The 15,577-nt window shown below is 45.9% G+C and overlaps 1 long non-coding RNA gene across 1 annotated transcript in view; it reads left to right on the top strand.

Annotated features, from left to right (window-relative positions):
• The first annotated feature begins 7,421 nt into the window (after positions 1 to 7,421).
• The window catches only part of LOC146784336 (uncharacterized), a 225,014-nt gene continuing 216,858 nt past the window's right edge, over positions 7,422 to 15,577 (top strand). Inside the window, exon 1 of the long non-coding RNA XR_014970914.1 lies at positions 7,422 to 7,551. This is a non-coding gene — a long non-coding RNA (uncharacterized LOC146784336). The remainder of the gene's footprint in view (positions 7,552 to 15,577) is intronic.

Raw genomic sequence — 15,577 nt, 5'->3', positions numbered from 1 at the left:
CCATGTGAACTGTAGTTAATGGCCACAATATAAGTAAAGACCAACAAATAAACGAAATCTTGTGGTCAGCCGCTCAGAACGGTGAAAGTTAATTTCACCTCTTCATTTTTTCCTGGAAAGCTCTGAAGTCGTCTAGACATAGTCGAAATCAAAGCTGGTGAATCTGGTTAATATCTAGGGAATGTGCTAGGGTAGACCTATGCATTATCAAGAGTAAACCTCTGAGCTATTTTAGGTCTGAGTGAATTAATCTATGCATTATCATGTGCAGAGCAGATATCAGAGTGAGTTTTCGGTATAATATGAAGTTCCTCTGAATGAGTCTCTGTGGTTTTAATGAATCTGATATTTTTGAGCTCACAGATATAAGTATCGCTGGTTTTGTGACAGAATTCTGGGTAACACCATATTTTCTTGATATCCGAGTTCAATATCCCTGGGTATCATTAGGAGCACATGACATAATTATTTCAAATATTATCATGAGCTAAACTGCATTATTCAATATAAGATAAAAAAATGAGTTGTCCGTATAATTGCACATTATGAAAAGCAGATCTGTCATATGTGGCTTTAGCAGAGTTTAAGGTGACTTTGTATTATCAGGAACAAAGTACTGTGACAATCTAGATGTTCCTAAGAATTAAAATTTTGTTTAAAACCTCAAAGTGAATGTAGAACATTGCTTAGACATGATCAATAGCCCTGCTGAGCCATTTAATTTGAGCAATTTCTATATCAAATGTTTTTTAAGAAGCATTTCAAAATGCTCTTTATTGAACAACAGCTGCTCTTTATTAATATGTTAAGATGCTGCAGGTAAAAAGAATGAACTGCTGTTTATGGTTCGGGCACCTTGTTTTATGGTATTTATTTTTTACCATTTCCGTCTCTATTTAGCCTTTCTTATTTTTTTGCCATCCTACTGGCAACTATACATATTTATTTTGTGTTTTGAGATTAAATGAAGTCATAAAACTGTATATTTCCACACTGATTTAACTGATAAACACACACTCGTACTTTGATGCCTATCATGTTTCGCAAGTTAACCAATCAAATATAATAAACCATTACACCCACAGTATTTGTAGTATGTTAGTATTTTACTATAAGTATATGTTAACATATGCCTATGTTTAAGGAATTGTCATCCTGTTTTTTAAACTTCCTATGCCCTTTTTCTGCTTAGCTGTTGTCCTAAATTCTTGAAAGACCACATGTAGAGTCACTGACAAAAAGCCTTATTTTCTGTATTTATCCACTTTTAAAAATAAATGCAGACTTGAAACACATTGTTTTCTTCTGTGTTAATCTGTAAAAATCAGTCAAAACTTTTATCTGGGAGCCTTATTTATGGTGCGGACACTCGGGCAAAGCTTTCTTGTTTCAGCTGGTACCAGTGATGATAAATATACTCTGTATTGAACTGTATGATCTGGTAAAAAAGATTGGGCATGGTCTAACTGATATTCTGATCTTCACTGATGCATGCCACAATATATAGAAAGGGCATTTTATCATTACACAGGAACTTCTTTGAGACATTCCTTTTAAAGGGCACACACATTTCTGGTGGTTATTTCTTGTACAGAATGCATGGTAGTTATGATTTCTGATGGATACTTCTAGCATCAGATTCCTGACCATAGAATACTCTCCAGGTGCCATACTGGATCCTGAACACTTTCTTACCATTACTCCTGTGTGTCACTAGGCAAATCTGCATTGGCAACTCTGCCCTGGCTCTGTACCACCCTGGAAGTCATGGAACAGAGCACCAACCCTGTGTGCTGATGTCAGATCATTTCTGTCTGCGCCTACCGACTGATCTGGTGCTCCGCTCCCAATTTTATTGCCCTTTCTGTAGGTGCTAAATCCAGTGTGCTCGGGAATTGTGTCACCTTCCAAAATTACAGGTGCCAAACCATGTCATGAGTGCAGAAAACAGATGTCTGCCACATACCTGCTCAAAATGTGCTACAGGGCTCATGCCATGGCTTGAAGTCGTATGATAAATGTGCCCTCATGCACCAGAAGGTAATCTGTGACTTGGAGGCGAAGTTGTAAGTTGCCCAACACACGAAGTTGAAGCCCTTGTGTAAGTATTGCTCCAAGTCACAGGCACAGACTCCCCTCCCAACCTTTTCCCGTGAGTGTTCAAGGTCGTACTCTATATCCTACGGGAAGTTAAAATCCTTCAAATGCAAACTTAAAAAAAGTGAAGTGAGACTCCAACTCAAGTGTAGATACTCACGGTGAAATGCATGTCCTCTGGTTAGCCCATGAGAGTCTACATTTACCAGAAAAGGAAGATTGACTTTTGAGTATCACAGAGATTCGCCTCGTTTGACAGATGCCGGTTAGATATCGAGGACACCCATGTTCAGCTCTTTACCCGGAGTTGACATTCAAGCAGGGTGACCATTCAGTAGCCATTACTATTCTCCAGCCCCTGAAGAAGGTAGTGCATCCTGAAATGCATAGGGCTCTGGGCTATTGAATTTGTGTAATCCGTAATATTGTACAATAGGGGATTGAATTGTGTAATGTTATATGGAAAATTATCAGAAATTGACTTCACTAAATTGTTATGTCAATTTAGGAGTGGTGTATGTATTAGGTTATCAAAGAACATTATTTTTTGGTTTGAGAAATCTATATAGAGGAACATGTTAAGCAAGTTTGTCTTAATCATTTCATGAGAAGTGCTCGTGGGGTCCAAAGAATTTGTCCTTTGGCTTTATTGTTATCTTTGCCTGTACACCAGCTAGCTCACAGTGCCACTAGAAACCCCTCTTACCAAGGAGAGAATAGTTCTTGGCAACTATCGGACATGACAACTCTGTGCCATCAGGGATTGTGGAAACAGTGCGATACTTTTCGCTCAGTCACTCGTGCTCACCTTGTATCAGAGAGATACACAGAATAAATGGTGGGGACGTTTTTTAATAAGCATTTATTGAACCACCGACATTCTAGTGTAAAATAGGTGTGCTGAAACAACCATAAGACAGAAACCGATATAAATGATTATAAGCACCAACAGAGTAAAAGGATGGCAGATTTCTACCATAGTGCTAAAACGATGAATACAGGCAGGGATAAACATACATGACAATAAATTGCGCACTCCTACGATGCAACCCTAACTAGATGTACCCAAGTGTACCTAGCATGTATGTAGGTGTAAAGCCAAGAATCCCTCTAGGATAAAGTCAACCACATTACCTAAAGTGAGAGACTCTGGGACCCTGTCTTGGTTTCTAGATGGACACCCCGCGAGGGATGTCACACCACTGTGAGCTGGAGTGTCTACATGCAGGAGCCTCAGCGTCTTGCGTCAGTGTGTCAACATGGAAGTCCTTTTTCTCCTCTCCTTGCCTCAGCAAAGAAACTATGTTTATATACTCAAAGTGGTACCCTCAGGGCATCTACCTTGCTGTGTCATGTCGGACTTAGGATGACGGAAGGAATGACCCTTATATTTAGTTATTATGCAGGAGATGGTAGTCCTGCTGAGTTTCCAAGAAACCTAATGCATAACAAATGAGGCTAGCTTTCAGGGAAAACCCCACGTCCTGTGAGCAGTACTGTAACTATCTAAAATGTCAGTCTCAAGAACCGTTATGTAGTGTAATGGCAGGGGAAAATATAGGTGAAAGGTTAGGTTGCTACCTGAGCCTATATTGGGGAACCTATATGAAACAACAATTTGTGATGAAATAAGTGAATTCAGAGCCTGAACTCTCCACCCTCGAGGGACAGGAACGCAGGGGATAAACTTCCACTTCTTCGAAAACTATTCTCATGCTGCATCTTGAGGCTTGCAAAACCAGGGGCATCCGAAAGGATATGACTGGCGTCAATACTAAGATTCACACAAACTCACACACTGAATCCTATACCATACACGAGTCACATGCGCACTGTACGCGCACACACTAATGTGCCAGGTTCTGGGTTTCCTTGTTCCCAGTTGCCCTTAATACAGGGTAGAGCTTTAAGCCTGATGGTGGTTTGGACCAAAATGAATGTACTAGTATGGCATACTAGGTTTCAAGACCACCAGTCTTTATGCATTTGTATCACATTTTAGTAATTGAGCAGGACCAGCTTTGCACCTCCATTGAATACCCTGCACTTCTTCCACCATCAAGCCCATACACTGAACTCTAGCTCACTGGAACTATTACCTGCTGATATGTCTTCAGAGTCCCTGTGCAAGAGAGACCGTCAGCCACCAGAATCCACGACTTAGTCAGACCAGCACTTTGAGATAGTGGGTGGAGCATATTAAAAGCAGAGGAGAGCAGGAACTAGCACTACAGCTGCTGAGTAAGTGACCATTAGGGCAGTGTCTTGTGTAATTAATTAACAATCGTTTATTTAGAGTGTTTTATAAAGCGTGCACATGACATACGGGTACTAGAGTGCTGTACATAGGGTTGAATGAGCAAGATGGTCGGTATAGACAGGTACATCAAATGTAAAGAGCCACAATAGGCTGTTGCAACACATATCACATTGAACGACAGGCATTCCATTAATATTCCTTTAGTCTGAATTGATCTAGCAACTTCATGGTGGGTATTTGCTGCTGGTCTGAAACTTTTCAGATTCAGGTACCCAGAGGAGCAAAGTTTTCGAGGGTTCTCCTGTAAACGACATGCTTCTGACCAATCTAGAAATTGCTGCCATTGTGACGTCCCTTGCACCCTGGCTCTCCGAAAGTCTATGCAAAGAAACTATTCATTAGGATCTTCTTTTTCACCTCTTTTTTAAAAAAAAGTGGGTCGATGGGTTTGAACGCACCTTGGGTGGTAAGGAGTTCCAGATCCTTGGCGCCGCTCCGGAGAAGGATCGTGTGTACGTTTTTTGTTTTTGGAATTTAGGAGGGAGTTAGTTCTTAGGTAGCGGCTGCCACCTGAGATTCAAATATTTTGTGCCAGGTAACTTGGTTTGTTAAAATGTAATGCTTTGTGTATGGGACGGGCAATTTTCAGTTGAGTACGTGCATCGAGGGGAAGCCAGCCTAGATACCTAAGCGATGGGGTGATGTGGTCAAAGCTGTTACCAGTCTCGCTGCAGCATTAAGAGTCGTTTTGAGTGGAGCTGTTCTTTCTCCCTTTGGGTAGACCTGACAGGGTCGCTGAACCGTATTCTAGTCTGGAGACCACAAGTGCTTGTACTGCTTGTTTGAAGTCTGAAGGTGGTAGAAATGGTTTCAGTATCTTCAGTATTCTGAGTTGGAATCCCATACTGCGTGTGGTAGCACTGATTTGAGCTTAATCTTCAAAAATCAAAAGGGGGAGGGAGAAGCTAGAAATCGCTCCACTAAGCTTCCCTGGAGATACAAATAGAATCAAGGAGAGTGGAAGAGCACATCATCAAATCGAGGATCCCTAACAGGAATTCTTGTAGGACACTCAACAATGATGTTCTGTCAGTGGCATGTTTACTGCTGATTTACTGATGACTGATAGTGACATCATGGGGTCTATATTCCACCAGGAGGAGATCTCTCTCATGCCAGAGACATTTGCGGGCTCCTTGATATAAGACAACATGCCTAAAATCACCTACTACCTCCAAAATCTCCTGAGTTTATTAAAAAAAATATAGGAGGTGGTGGCAAGGAAAACAAATGCACAGGATGAGTGTTGGGAGAAATTTAAGTGTACATTGTCGTATCCCCTAATATTCTGGAGGGTTGGCTAAAAGTGTTTTCCGCATTTCGGAGATCTCCGCGCTAAAAGGTGTCCCTCCCTGCCTGCATCTTGAAGGAAGTTCGGCTGTCAGTCATTTTTAAATAGTTACGCTGTTGTCATTTTAATGTCTTATGACCATCAGGTGTTCTAAATCTTTACATGTACATGAGGAAAATTCCTTACTGTCATGCCCCGGGGGGACTTCAGATGTTATGAATTCATTGTCATGGAAAGAGGACTGTTATGTTATGTCCCGCAAGGGTTAACGATATTCTATGTCGGTAGTCGGCGAAAACGAAGGAACTTGTGAATGTGCTTTTTTTGTTTTTAAATATACCCTGCATTGCAATCATAATGTCTATGCCTTTTGCTTCTTAATGATTGTAATTGTTTTTCTTAATCTTTTGCTTATAGATTAATCGTGATCCAGCTACCCTGCTTGACTCTTAGTTGTTCCAGGATAGGTTATACTTTTTTTTTCAATTACCCTTTACAAAGGATGGTCAACAATTGATGTGAGTTACACATGTTGGAGATGTTTACTGAATGTTGGTACCTTTTTTGGTGAAACAAAAAAAGAAGGGTGAGCACTCAAAAAGTAGAGAAGGTGCTTATTACATAAGCTCAGAATTATTTTAGAATACCAGTGCCCATGGGATGTTGTCATTCAACCCATTCGTGGGATGTACCCAAGCAGTAAACCCAACGTTCTTTCCGTAATATATTTTTTCTGCATTTTTATCTGCATAGTCTAAGGTTTCCAGAATCACCCATTTCAAATCATTTGTGGAGTGTTTCGCACTGATGAAGTGATTGCATATTCTTGTGATTGATCTGTTACACCGTATGTTGCTTCTATGCTTGCAGATGCAAATTTTGACCTTTCTTTATGTGATGCCTATATATTTCAGTCCATGTGGGCATGTGATTATATATATGGCATGTGTGGTATTACAGTTTGTACGTTTTCTCATGGTCCAGTTCAGGTTTGGTTTCAAAGTTAGTGTTTTTACAATCATTTTTATGTGGCAGACCGAGCAAAAAAACAACTCATATTCCCTTAGGTCTGGATATGCTACCTAAGGGAAGAATACAATTGAGCTTCTGGGTGATTTTGTTAATACAATACCAATGACTAACGCTCTTTAGATTAACACTGACCACACGCAGTATAGGAGCCCCAAAGTGCTTAGCATGACAACACATAACAAAGCTACATGTACCAATGATTATTTCTCCCAAAAAAGACTCACATCGAGGTAATATCCATCTTTTAGATCAATGTTTTAATACGAAGAGAAATGTGAGTAAAAGAGTGATCTGAGCGTATTAAAAAAAATGGAAAAAAAGACATCGGAAATTGAACCCAAAAACCAGACCACCTAGACATTTACAAATCATATGTCATTAGCTAGATTTGAGATAACTAGAAAGCTCTGCCTTACTCTCCTGCAGTGTAAGACAGAAGATAGGAGTGAAACCCTTTCGATAAAAACAAACTTGCGCTTGATCTTCGCTATGTCTCAAAGGTTTTCTTGCTCATCCAAACCTGCTATACATATGTATATATATTTGACTACTTACACAGTGTATATACAAAAAAATCGAAAATCTGGGTCCAGAAGTCACCAGGAAATCATTAAAATAAATATTATTGTAAATGTTATATTATGCATATACAACTTGAATTCTTTTTGTACTTTCAGATAAGGACTTAGCATCCTAAAGACTCTCCAATGAGGGAGATCTATCAGAACCCGAGAAAATATTCAGTGTGGTCTTAGAAAGGGATCTGAAAATCAACCTATGGTCCAGACGAAAGCCAACGACCCAAGAGGGCGTAAGTAGGCTGAAACATGTTGACCAAATGTTTCTTTATATAGATGTGTGGGACACCTACATTTCTCCCAACACACATCCTGTAAAAAATGTTTTAACCTTGCCACTACCTTCTACATTTTGCAAATAAAGTTAGGAGATTTTGGAGGAAGGAGGTAGTTTTAAGCACGTTGTTTTATATCAAGGATCCAGCAAAGGTCTCTGGTGGAGGATAGACCCAATGAAATCACTATCAGTCATCAGTACATCGGCAGAAAACATGCCACTGACAAGGCATCACTATTGGGGGTCCTACAAGAATTCCTATTAGGGATCCTCGATTTGATACTGTGCTCTTCCACTCTCCTTGATTCTATTTCAATTTCTTAATCAATCTGTTTGGATACTTTTGGGGCCGATTGTGACAATGCACTCCCTTTCTCAGCTGCCATCACATAATCTATGCATTTTCCCTTTCTATGCTGTGTACTATACAACTATGTAGTACTGTATTTGTTTTGTTCTGGCCACAATCAAGTGTTTTACAATGTAACATAATGTTCCCCAACAGATTTCTTTTTTCTACAAGTACAAAATCACTTAGGCTTTGCAGAACTGCTTGACCCCTTTGCCTCTGAAATGAAATGAGGGATTTATAAAGCGATACAAAACCCAAAGGTGTCTAGGCACTGGATAGAACCAGTAGGCAGTCGTATTATGCAGGTGTGTTAATAGAGACAGGTTTTTAGACGCTCCCTGAATTGAAGCAGGTTAGGTTCATTTTTGAGGGAAGTGGGCAGGGAGTTCCAGAGTTTAGCAGTGGTGTAAGCAAAACATTTGCCTCCCCGTTTTTCTATGGATATCTTGGGGATGGATAGGTTGCCACTGTAAGATGATCTTCGAGATTTGCCCGGGATGTGAGGTTTAAAAAGTTGCAACAGTTGCCATGGACCCTTACCATGAATGCTCTTACTGATGGGCAGCCAATGTAGCTCTGCAAGACCTGTGGAGGCTGCATTAAAGCGAGTGAGCCCAAGCAGGACTCTGGCAGCGGCATTTTGAGTAGTCTGCAGTTTATGTAAACTGCGCGTGCTTGCGCTGGTAAGGAGGGCGTTGCAGTAGTCCAGCCTTGAACCAATTAAGGCTGTGACTACTGGTTTCCTGAACTCTAATGGGATGAACGGTAGTACTTTTTTCAGGATTTTGAGGATAAAAAAGCAGGCTGCTGTGGTGTGATTGATCTGGAATTCAAAGGAGATCTTGGAGTTGAAGGGAACTCCGAGGTTTTTTTTTTTTTATTAGAAACCGTTGGTACACGATAAAAGACAGACAAGGGCCTACAACCACCAGGGCCGGCCGCTATAGAGCCCGAGGGCCCGCAGTGCAACGCCACACATTCAAATGAACCAGAGGCAAAGCTCCCGGCAGTTTGTGAGCACTTGTAACAGGCCGTGGCCATAGGCCAGAAGCAATCGGAAAAAAAAACAGTTTCATTTTCTATGAAATATAAAACACACTCAAGGCAATGAGAGTCCGAAATAGCAGCGTGCTCTTCCCAGGACGGGGAGCAACGTACAGTGTCCAAAGCAGTTCTTGTCCGGAAGCGGTAGTGGGGGGCAACGGGAAGACAAAGCATGGAACACACCTCACACCATCCCGCAGAATGCGCGGCTAGGGGGACAAAGCAATATCGACCTCTAATGGCAGAGGCGGGGTACAGATACGTCCACGATATAAATTCCATGGACCCCATACCTTAGTCCATTTCCCTGGCTTGCCTCTCGCCACATACACCGTCTTTTCCCTAAACATACACCAGTCCATATTCTCCTTCCATACCTCGATCGTGGGCGGCCTCGGGGAGCCCCATAGCTGTGCAATGTTACGCTTAGCCACCATGTACCCCAAAGTCACCCACTGCGTCTGTGCCGCATCATAATCATTCGGTTCCCAAACATTCAACAAACACCTCCTAGCCTCTGGCAACAGAGCAACGTGCGTGACCTCCTCCATTACGGTGTGGATACCGTTCCAAAATCGCACAACCTCCAAACATTCCCATAAGATATGAAGAAAGGTACCCGGCAGGCCACATCCACGCTTACACAGTCCATCCATCGAGTAACCCATACGCAGCAAACCGGGCCCTGTGACATACACTCTATGAAGGATCTTCAGCTGTACGCATCGTAAGCGGGCCGGGATCGCCACCTCTTTCGGGGAGGCCACCGCCGATACCCAGTCCTCATCGTCCAGTTCTAAGCCATCGCTCGTCCATGCCTCCCGCAAACGGAGCAGCAAGTCCGCGCGATCATTAACGAGTTTCTTATAAATCAGAGAAATAGTGCTGTCGGGCACGTAGCCATCCAACACTCTATCCTCCAGTGGGGAATACTCGGGGATAGCAGCAACGTCCGGAAAAACCGAACACAGCGCATGGTAGACTTGCGCATACCGGAAGTACTCTCTATCATTTAATTTATATTCAGTTTTAAGCATTTCAAACGTTTTGAAAGACCCCTTCGGCCAAAGATCACCCACCTTACATATACCAATCATATCCCATTTCTCAAAGCCTTTCGATCTCCACAAACAGCCCAGCCGCCCGGAGGCATACAACGGCGTCGCCCGAGTCAAGCGATCCCTCCACCCCATCGCAGCATTCGCCGCGTGCCATACACGTACCGCAACCTGCGTGGGTCCTGTCAACCGCGTGTCCGGGGTCACCGAGTACAGCGCCCTATTATAATCCCCACCCGGGAGCAGAAATGTATCCATCCCGAAGGCCGGATTCAAGGCAGGGCCGTATATCCCGTGGTTCACCGCCGCCAACTGAGACGCCCAATAGTATCGTTTAATATCGGGGAGGGCGACCCCCCCCATCGTACCAAGGGAGCGTCAACTTGGCGAGAGCGATCCGCGGCCGCCCGTCCCAAAACAATTGGCGCTGAAGACCCTCCACCTCCCAGAAATAACGGGCTGGCACGACATCTAGAGTATTTTGCAAAGCATACAAGAAGCGAGGTAGCGACATCATTTTAAACAATGCCGCCCGTCCGAGCGGCGAGAGCGGAAGTCGTCGCCACCTCGCGACGTCGGCTTTTAATCGCTGGAGGAGAGGGAGAAGGTTTCGCTCATAGCGGACCGCGGGATCCAGAGAGATAAAGATTCCCAAATATTTGAACCCCAGTGTAGCAATCTGGATGGGGCAATCCCGTGGCAGGAGGGGGGCCTCGCCCGAGAGGACGTAAACACATGACTTGGCCCAGTTGATGACCAGGCCAGAGTTGCGACCAAAGGAATTCAGTACGTCCACCAATACAATTAGCGACTGTCGGGGAGAGGTGAGATACAGAAGGATGTCATCCGCGTAAAGGGAGACACAGTCTTCAAACTCCGGCGACCATCTAATACCTCGCAGCGACGGCTCCCAACGCAACCAGGCGGCGAGAGGTTCCAAAGAAAGTGCAAAGAGAAGGGGTGACAACGGACATCCCTGCCGCGTACCTCTCCCCAGTGCGAAGGGAGCCGAAACCCTACCATTCACCACCACCTGAGCCAGTGGGTCAGCATATAGTAATTTTACCCAACCAATAAACTCATGGCCGAACCCAAATTTTGCCAACACGGCCCAAATATACGGCCACTCCAAAGTGTCAAACGCCATAGTAGCATCTAAAGATGCCAAGATGGCCGGCTCACGTATAAACTCCGCTCTAGCAAGCACGCCGTGCAACCGCCTCAAATTCAGAGCGGTATTCCGATGGGGTATGAAACCGGACTGATCCTGATGAATCAAGTCGCCCACGACCCGAACCAGTCGATTAGCCAATACCTTAGCCAGAATTTTGGGTTCTGCGTTCAACAGCGAAATGGGCCGATAGGAGGCGCAGCGATCTCGCGGCTTCCCCTCTTTGTGTATCACAACTATGTTGGCGAGGCGTTGGTCAGGGGGGAGGAAGCCCGCCGCACGTGCCGCAAAAAACATGTCCCGAAGATACGGCGCTATCTTATCGGGACGCAACTTATATAGTTCGATGGGAAGACCATTAGGACCCACAGCCTTACCCGATGCGATCGAGCGAGTGGCCAGAGCGATCTCATCTGACGACAACTTCGCCTCCATCAATACTGCATCAGCCTCCGATAGGGTTGGCAATGCAATGTCTCTAAGCAAAAGATGAGAATCCTCCTCTGAACGCACAGAAACCGGAGAGTATACCCCGCGGAAATAATCCGCGAAGCAGTCAACGATTTCCACCGGGTCAGTCACACGCACTCCATCCATTCTCTCCACAACGGGCACCACCCTGCTCGCTCTCTCCTTCTTATCCAACCAAGCAATCAACTTTCCGGCCTTATCCCCCACATCATACAGTCGTCCTTGCTGCTCTCTACTCATCCCTTTAGCGGCTTCCGTGACTAACGCTCTATAATCTGATTGTTTGAGGCTGTAAACGTGCAATTTCTCATCAGTAACTCCCCGTTCCAAGTCCTCCTCCATTTCAGCTATTTCAGTTTCCAGGCGAACCACCTCTGCTCTCTCGCACCTCTTAGCATGGGAGATAAGGGACAAGGCCTGCCCCCTGATCACCACTTTATAAGCCTCCCATAGGGAGACGGCCGACGACACAGACCCCACATTATCATTGAAGTAGTGATCAGTGGACTTGACCAGTTCCGCGCGGATCTTAGGGTTACGTATATACCAGGGGCTAACGGGTGCTACTCTCCCCTCCGCCCCAGGGACAACCTTCAATTGCAACCATATAGGGGAATGGTCAGAAATACCACGGGCTAAATGACGCACCTCCCCAATCATACCAGCTTGGATCGCCGGCATGAGCATGTAATCAAGTCTCGAGAGACTCCCGTGGGCCCCCGAGTGAAAGGTATATTGCGCCTGTCCCGGGTGCATTAATCTCCAGCAATCTACAAGTGCCAAGGTGTCCAAAAAACCACCCAACCAGGCCTGAGTCCTAGGGAGATCCCTGGGGGGGCGACGGTCCTCCAACCCGGAGACAACAGCATTAAAGTCACCCCCCAACACCAGAACCCCCCCAGGGAGTCCCAGGACCAAACGCGCCAAATCAGCAAATGTAGCCGTCTGTAACCCTGGAGGCACATACACAGCAACAAGCGAAACAGTCCTACCCTTCCATCTCCCCACCAGTGCCACATAGCGCCCCCTATCATCGTGAAGCACCTCGTCCACCTCCAATGGGAGAGAGGCCCTAACCAAAATGCCGACTCCCCTAGAGCCAGAAGTGAAACCAGAGTGAGCGGCAAGGCGATAGCCCCTCCTATTTAGGGCATGGAAGGAGTTCCCAATCAAATGTGTCTCCTGCAGGAAGACAATGTCGGGCGAAGTCCGTTTCAAAAACTGGAACACCACCCCGCGCTTGATCCTGTCCCCCAGTCCATTCACATTCCACGAAAGGATTCTCAATCCCCTACCCCCCATCCCACTCCCGTGCATGATACCCACATCCCGGAAAGCACAAACCGAATAAGTCAGCTGAGAACTTCACATTGCCTTGCGAAACAAACAAACAATCCCCAACAATCCCCCTCCCCCACCATCCCAAAACCACAACTCCCCCCTCCCTGCACCCCTGCTTGAGCCCAAACAGCCCCCCCAACTCGCAGTGTGCCTGTCGCCCTAACATATACCACAAAAAGAACCCCAGAAGGAGGAAAGGACCCCAATAAGCTCCCAACAACCCCCATACATTTGGAGGGCATATTGTGCCAAACTAAGGTCCAGTTGAGCCAAGGTACAAAACGTCACCAGTCCAGTCCAGCGCCAGGAACCAAGTTCTAGTCCCGCTCCACCAAATCCTGTCCGCTCTCCGCCGTCCGACTGTCTCGATCCTGTCCCCGAGGCAGGGCATCCAACCAGTCTCCAACCACCTCCGGACGGTCGAAAAAGTGTGAGCGACCCCGGAACTCAACCCGCAGCCTAGCCGGGAATAACATCGCATATTTCAGCTCTATGTCCCTCAAGCGCCGTTTGACGCCAAAAAAATCCCAGTCCTTGTTTTTGGACCGCTTGCGTGAAGTCCGGGTAAAAGCTGACATTAGAGTTCTCAAACTTCAGCGGCCCGGTCACCCTCGACGCCTGAAGGATAGCATCCCTATCCCGAAAGTTAAAAAGTCGGGCGATTATAGGCCGCGGGGGAGCACCCACTTTGGGCGCACCACCCGGGATCCTGTGGGCCCGCTCCACCGCAAAGAACTTGCTCAGTCCCTTGGGCGCGAGACGATTGGTCACCGGGATCCTCCACAAAAAGATCGGCAGCCGATTCCTCCGACCTTTCCGGCACTCCAATGATACGAACATTGTTCCGTCTAGCCCTGCTTCCGGAGTCCTCAAGTCGACGGTCCGTCAGGTCACTGGCTAGCCGCAGCCTACGGACCTCCGTCTGCAGGGTGTCCACGTCAACAGTTAGACTCGACGCCGCTTGACTCAAGGAGTCGACCCGCTCGTTAGTTTTGGACAGGTCTGCCCTGACCAAATTCACATTGATCAGGACCGCGTCCAGTTTATGAGCCAGGGTATCAAACTGCTGACCCACAGCGGTCTTCATATCCTCAATGGCACCCATGACGTCCAGCAAAGTCAATTCTGACGATGGGTCTGAGACCTCTTTAGACCTCTCAGGCGATTTATGCGAGCCACTAGGGGATCCCTTTGCCTGCGCATATCGATCCATATTATTGACCTGGGTATAGGTACCCCTCCGAGTTGACTTGGGTTTTGACTTGTCTCCGTCTAGTCTCGCCGCCATCGTCCGGAGGCCACTAAGGTTGGCACCGCCCGCACCAGGAAAAAGGGGCCAGGTAGCTAATTCAATTGAACACAGCCGTCGCCAACAGTAAGCCCATGTATAGTCCGAGAGTCAGGCCAGACACTCCGCCGTCCGCGCCCCTCTGAAACACCAAAGTCTCTCAGCCGATATCAGTAAACAAGCTTGAAAACGAAAGTGAAAGTGCGGGGTCCGTGACAGGTCAATCCCAGCAAGCCGCTGTTGTTCACTTCGTACCCGGGCACTTCACCAGCTCGAGATCGGGACCAAGGCAGGAGCAGGCCGCAAACTTCGGAGTGCAACCATTCCGGTTCCCGGCGTCCAATCCGGATTTGGAAAACTGGTGGCACCTCAGCGCAAGTTCATCTGCAAACGCCCGTCGAATAAACCAGGATTAAGTCAGGATAGACGTGGGAGGTTGCGGAGGCCCTCGAGAGCCTTAAGCCTACGCGGCCATCTTGGTTGCGCGCTAGGCTCCTCAACTCCGAGGTTCTTAACCTTGTTGGCTGGTGTTGGTCTCTCCATCAGCTAAAGGAAATATTTCAGGTAGGTTTCTCTGCTACCGTAAAACATATGCTGCGTTCCATATTCATTGCTGGGGCACTTTTGTCAGGTAAGCCACTGACCAGAATACTCTTCTTGATGTGGAAAACTAGTGGTACGAACTTAAGCAGCTCCGTAGACCTTCTAGGACGACCACACTCCCACCCACTCACTTACTCACATTCCCCTCATTGTCACACTGCTTTAGAAGCGGACCCTTATGCTGGAAGCAGGTTTTACCCCCTACCACTCCCAGTTCTGATTACTCTTGATGGAACACATAGGTACACAAAAGACTGTTTGTAACTTTAAAGCTGCAATTGACTGTTCCATATGGCCCCAGATTGCAATTGCTACAAACATTTTGTATCCTTTATTCCCTAGAATGGGCATCTGTAAATTCTTTAAAAAGAAACAACCAAGTGTAGAGAACCTATATTCAAATAACTTGGAAACCAATCGGATGTATTGTTATGACGGGCCAGAATTTCAGTCTGGTGTTCAATATGCAACTGAGGCAGCAGATTTAGAAATCGCCAGTAAGCATGCCCGACCCCAGGAGCATTTTGCGAAGTTGTCACTGCAAGATGAATCAAGCAACAGTTCTTCTGCAACAACCTTAAGGATAGCGAGGGAGCAAACTAACCACACAAGAGCACTGCTCCGGTTCAGGCCATTGTAACGGTCACAAACTAA

This window comes from Triturus cristatus, chromosome 11, assembly GCF_964204655.1.
Source record: "Triturus cristatus chromosome 11, aTriCri1.1, whole genome shotgun sequence".
Lineage (NCBI taxonomy): Eukaryota > Metazoa > Chordata > Amphibia > Caudata > Salamandridae > Triturus > Triturus cristatus.
This window is presented reverse-complemented; position numbering and strand designations above follow the sequence as displayed.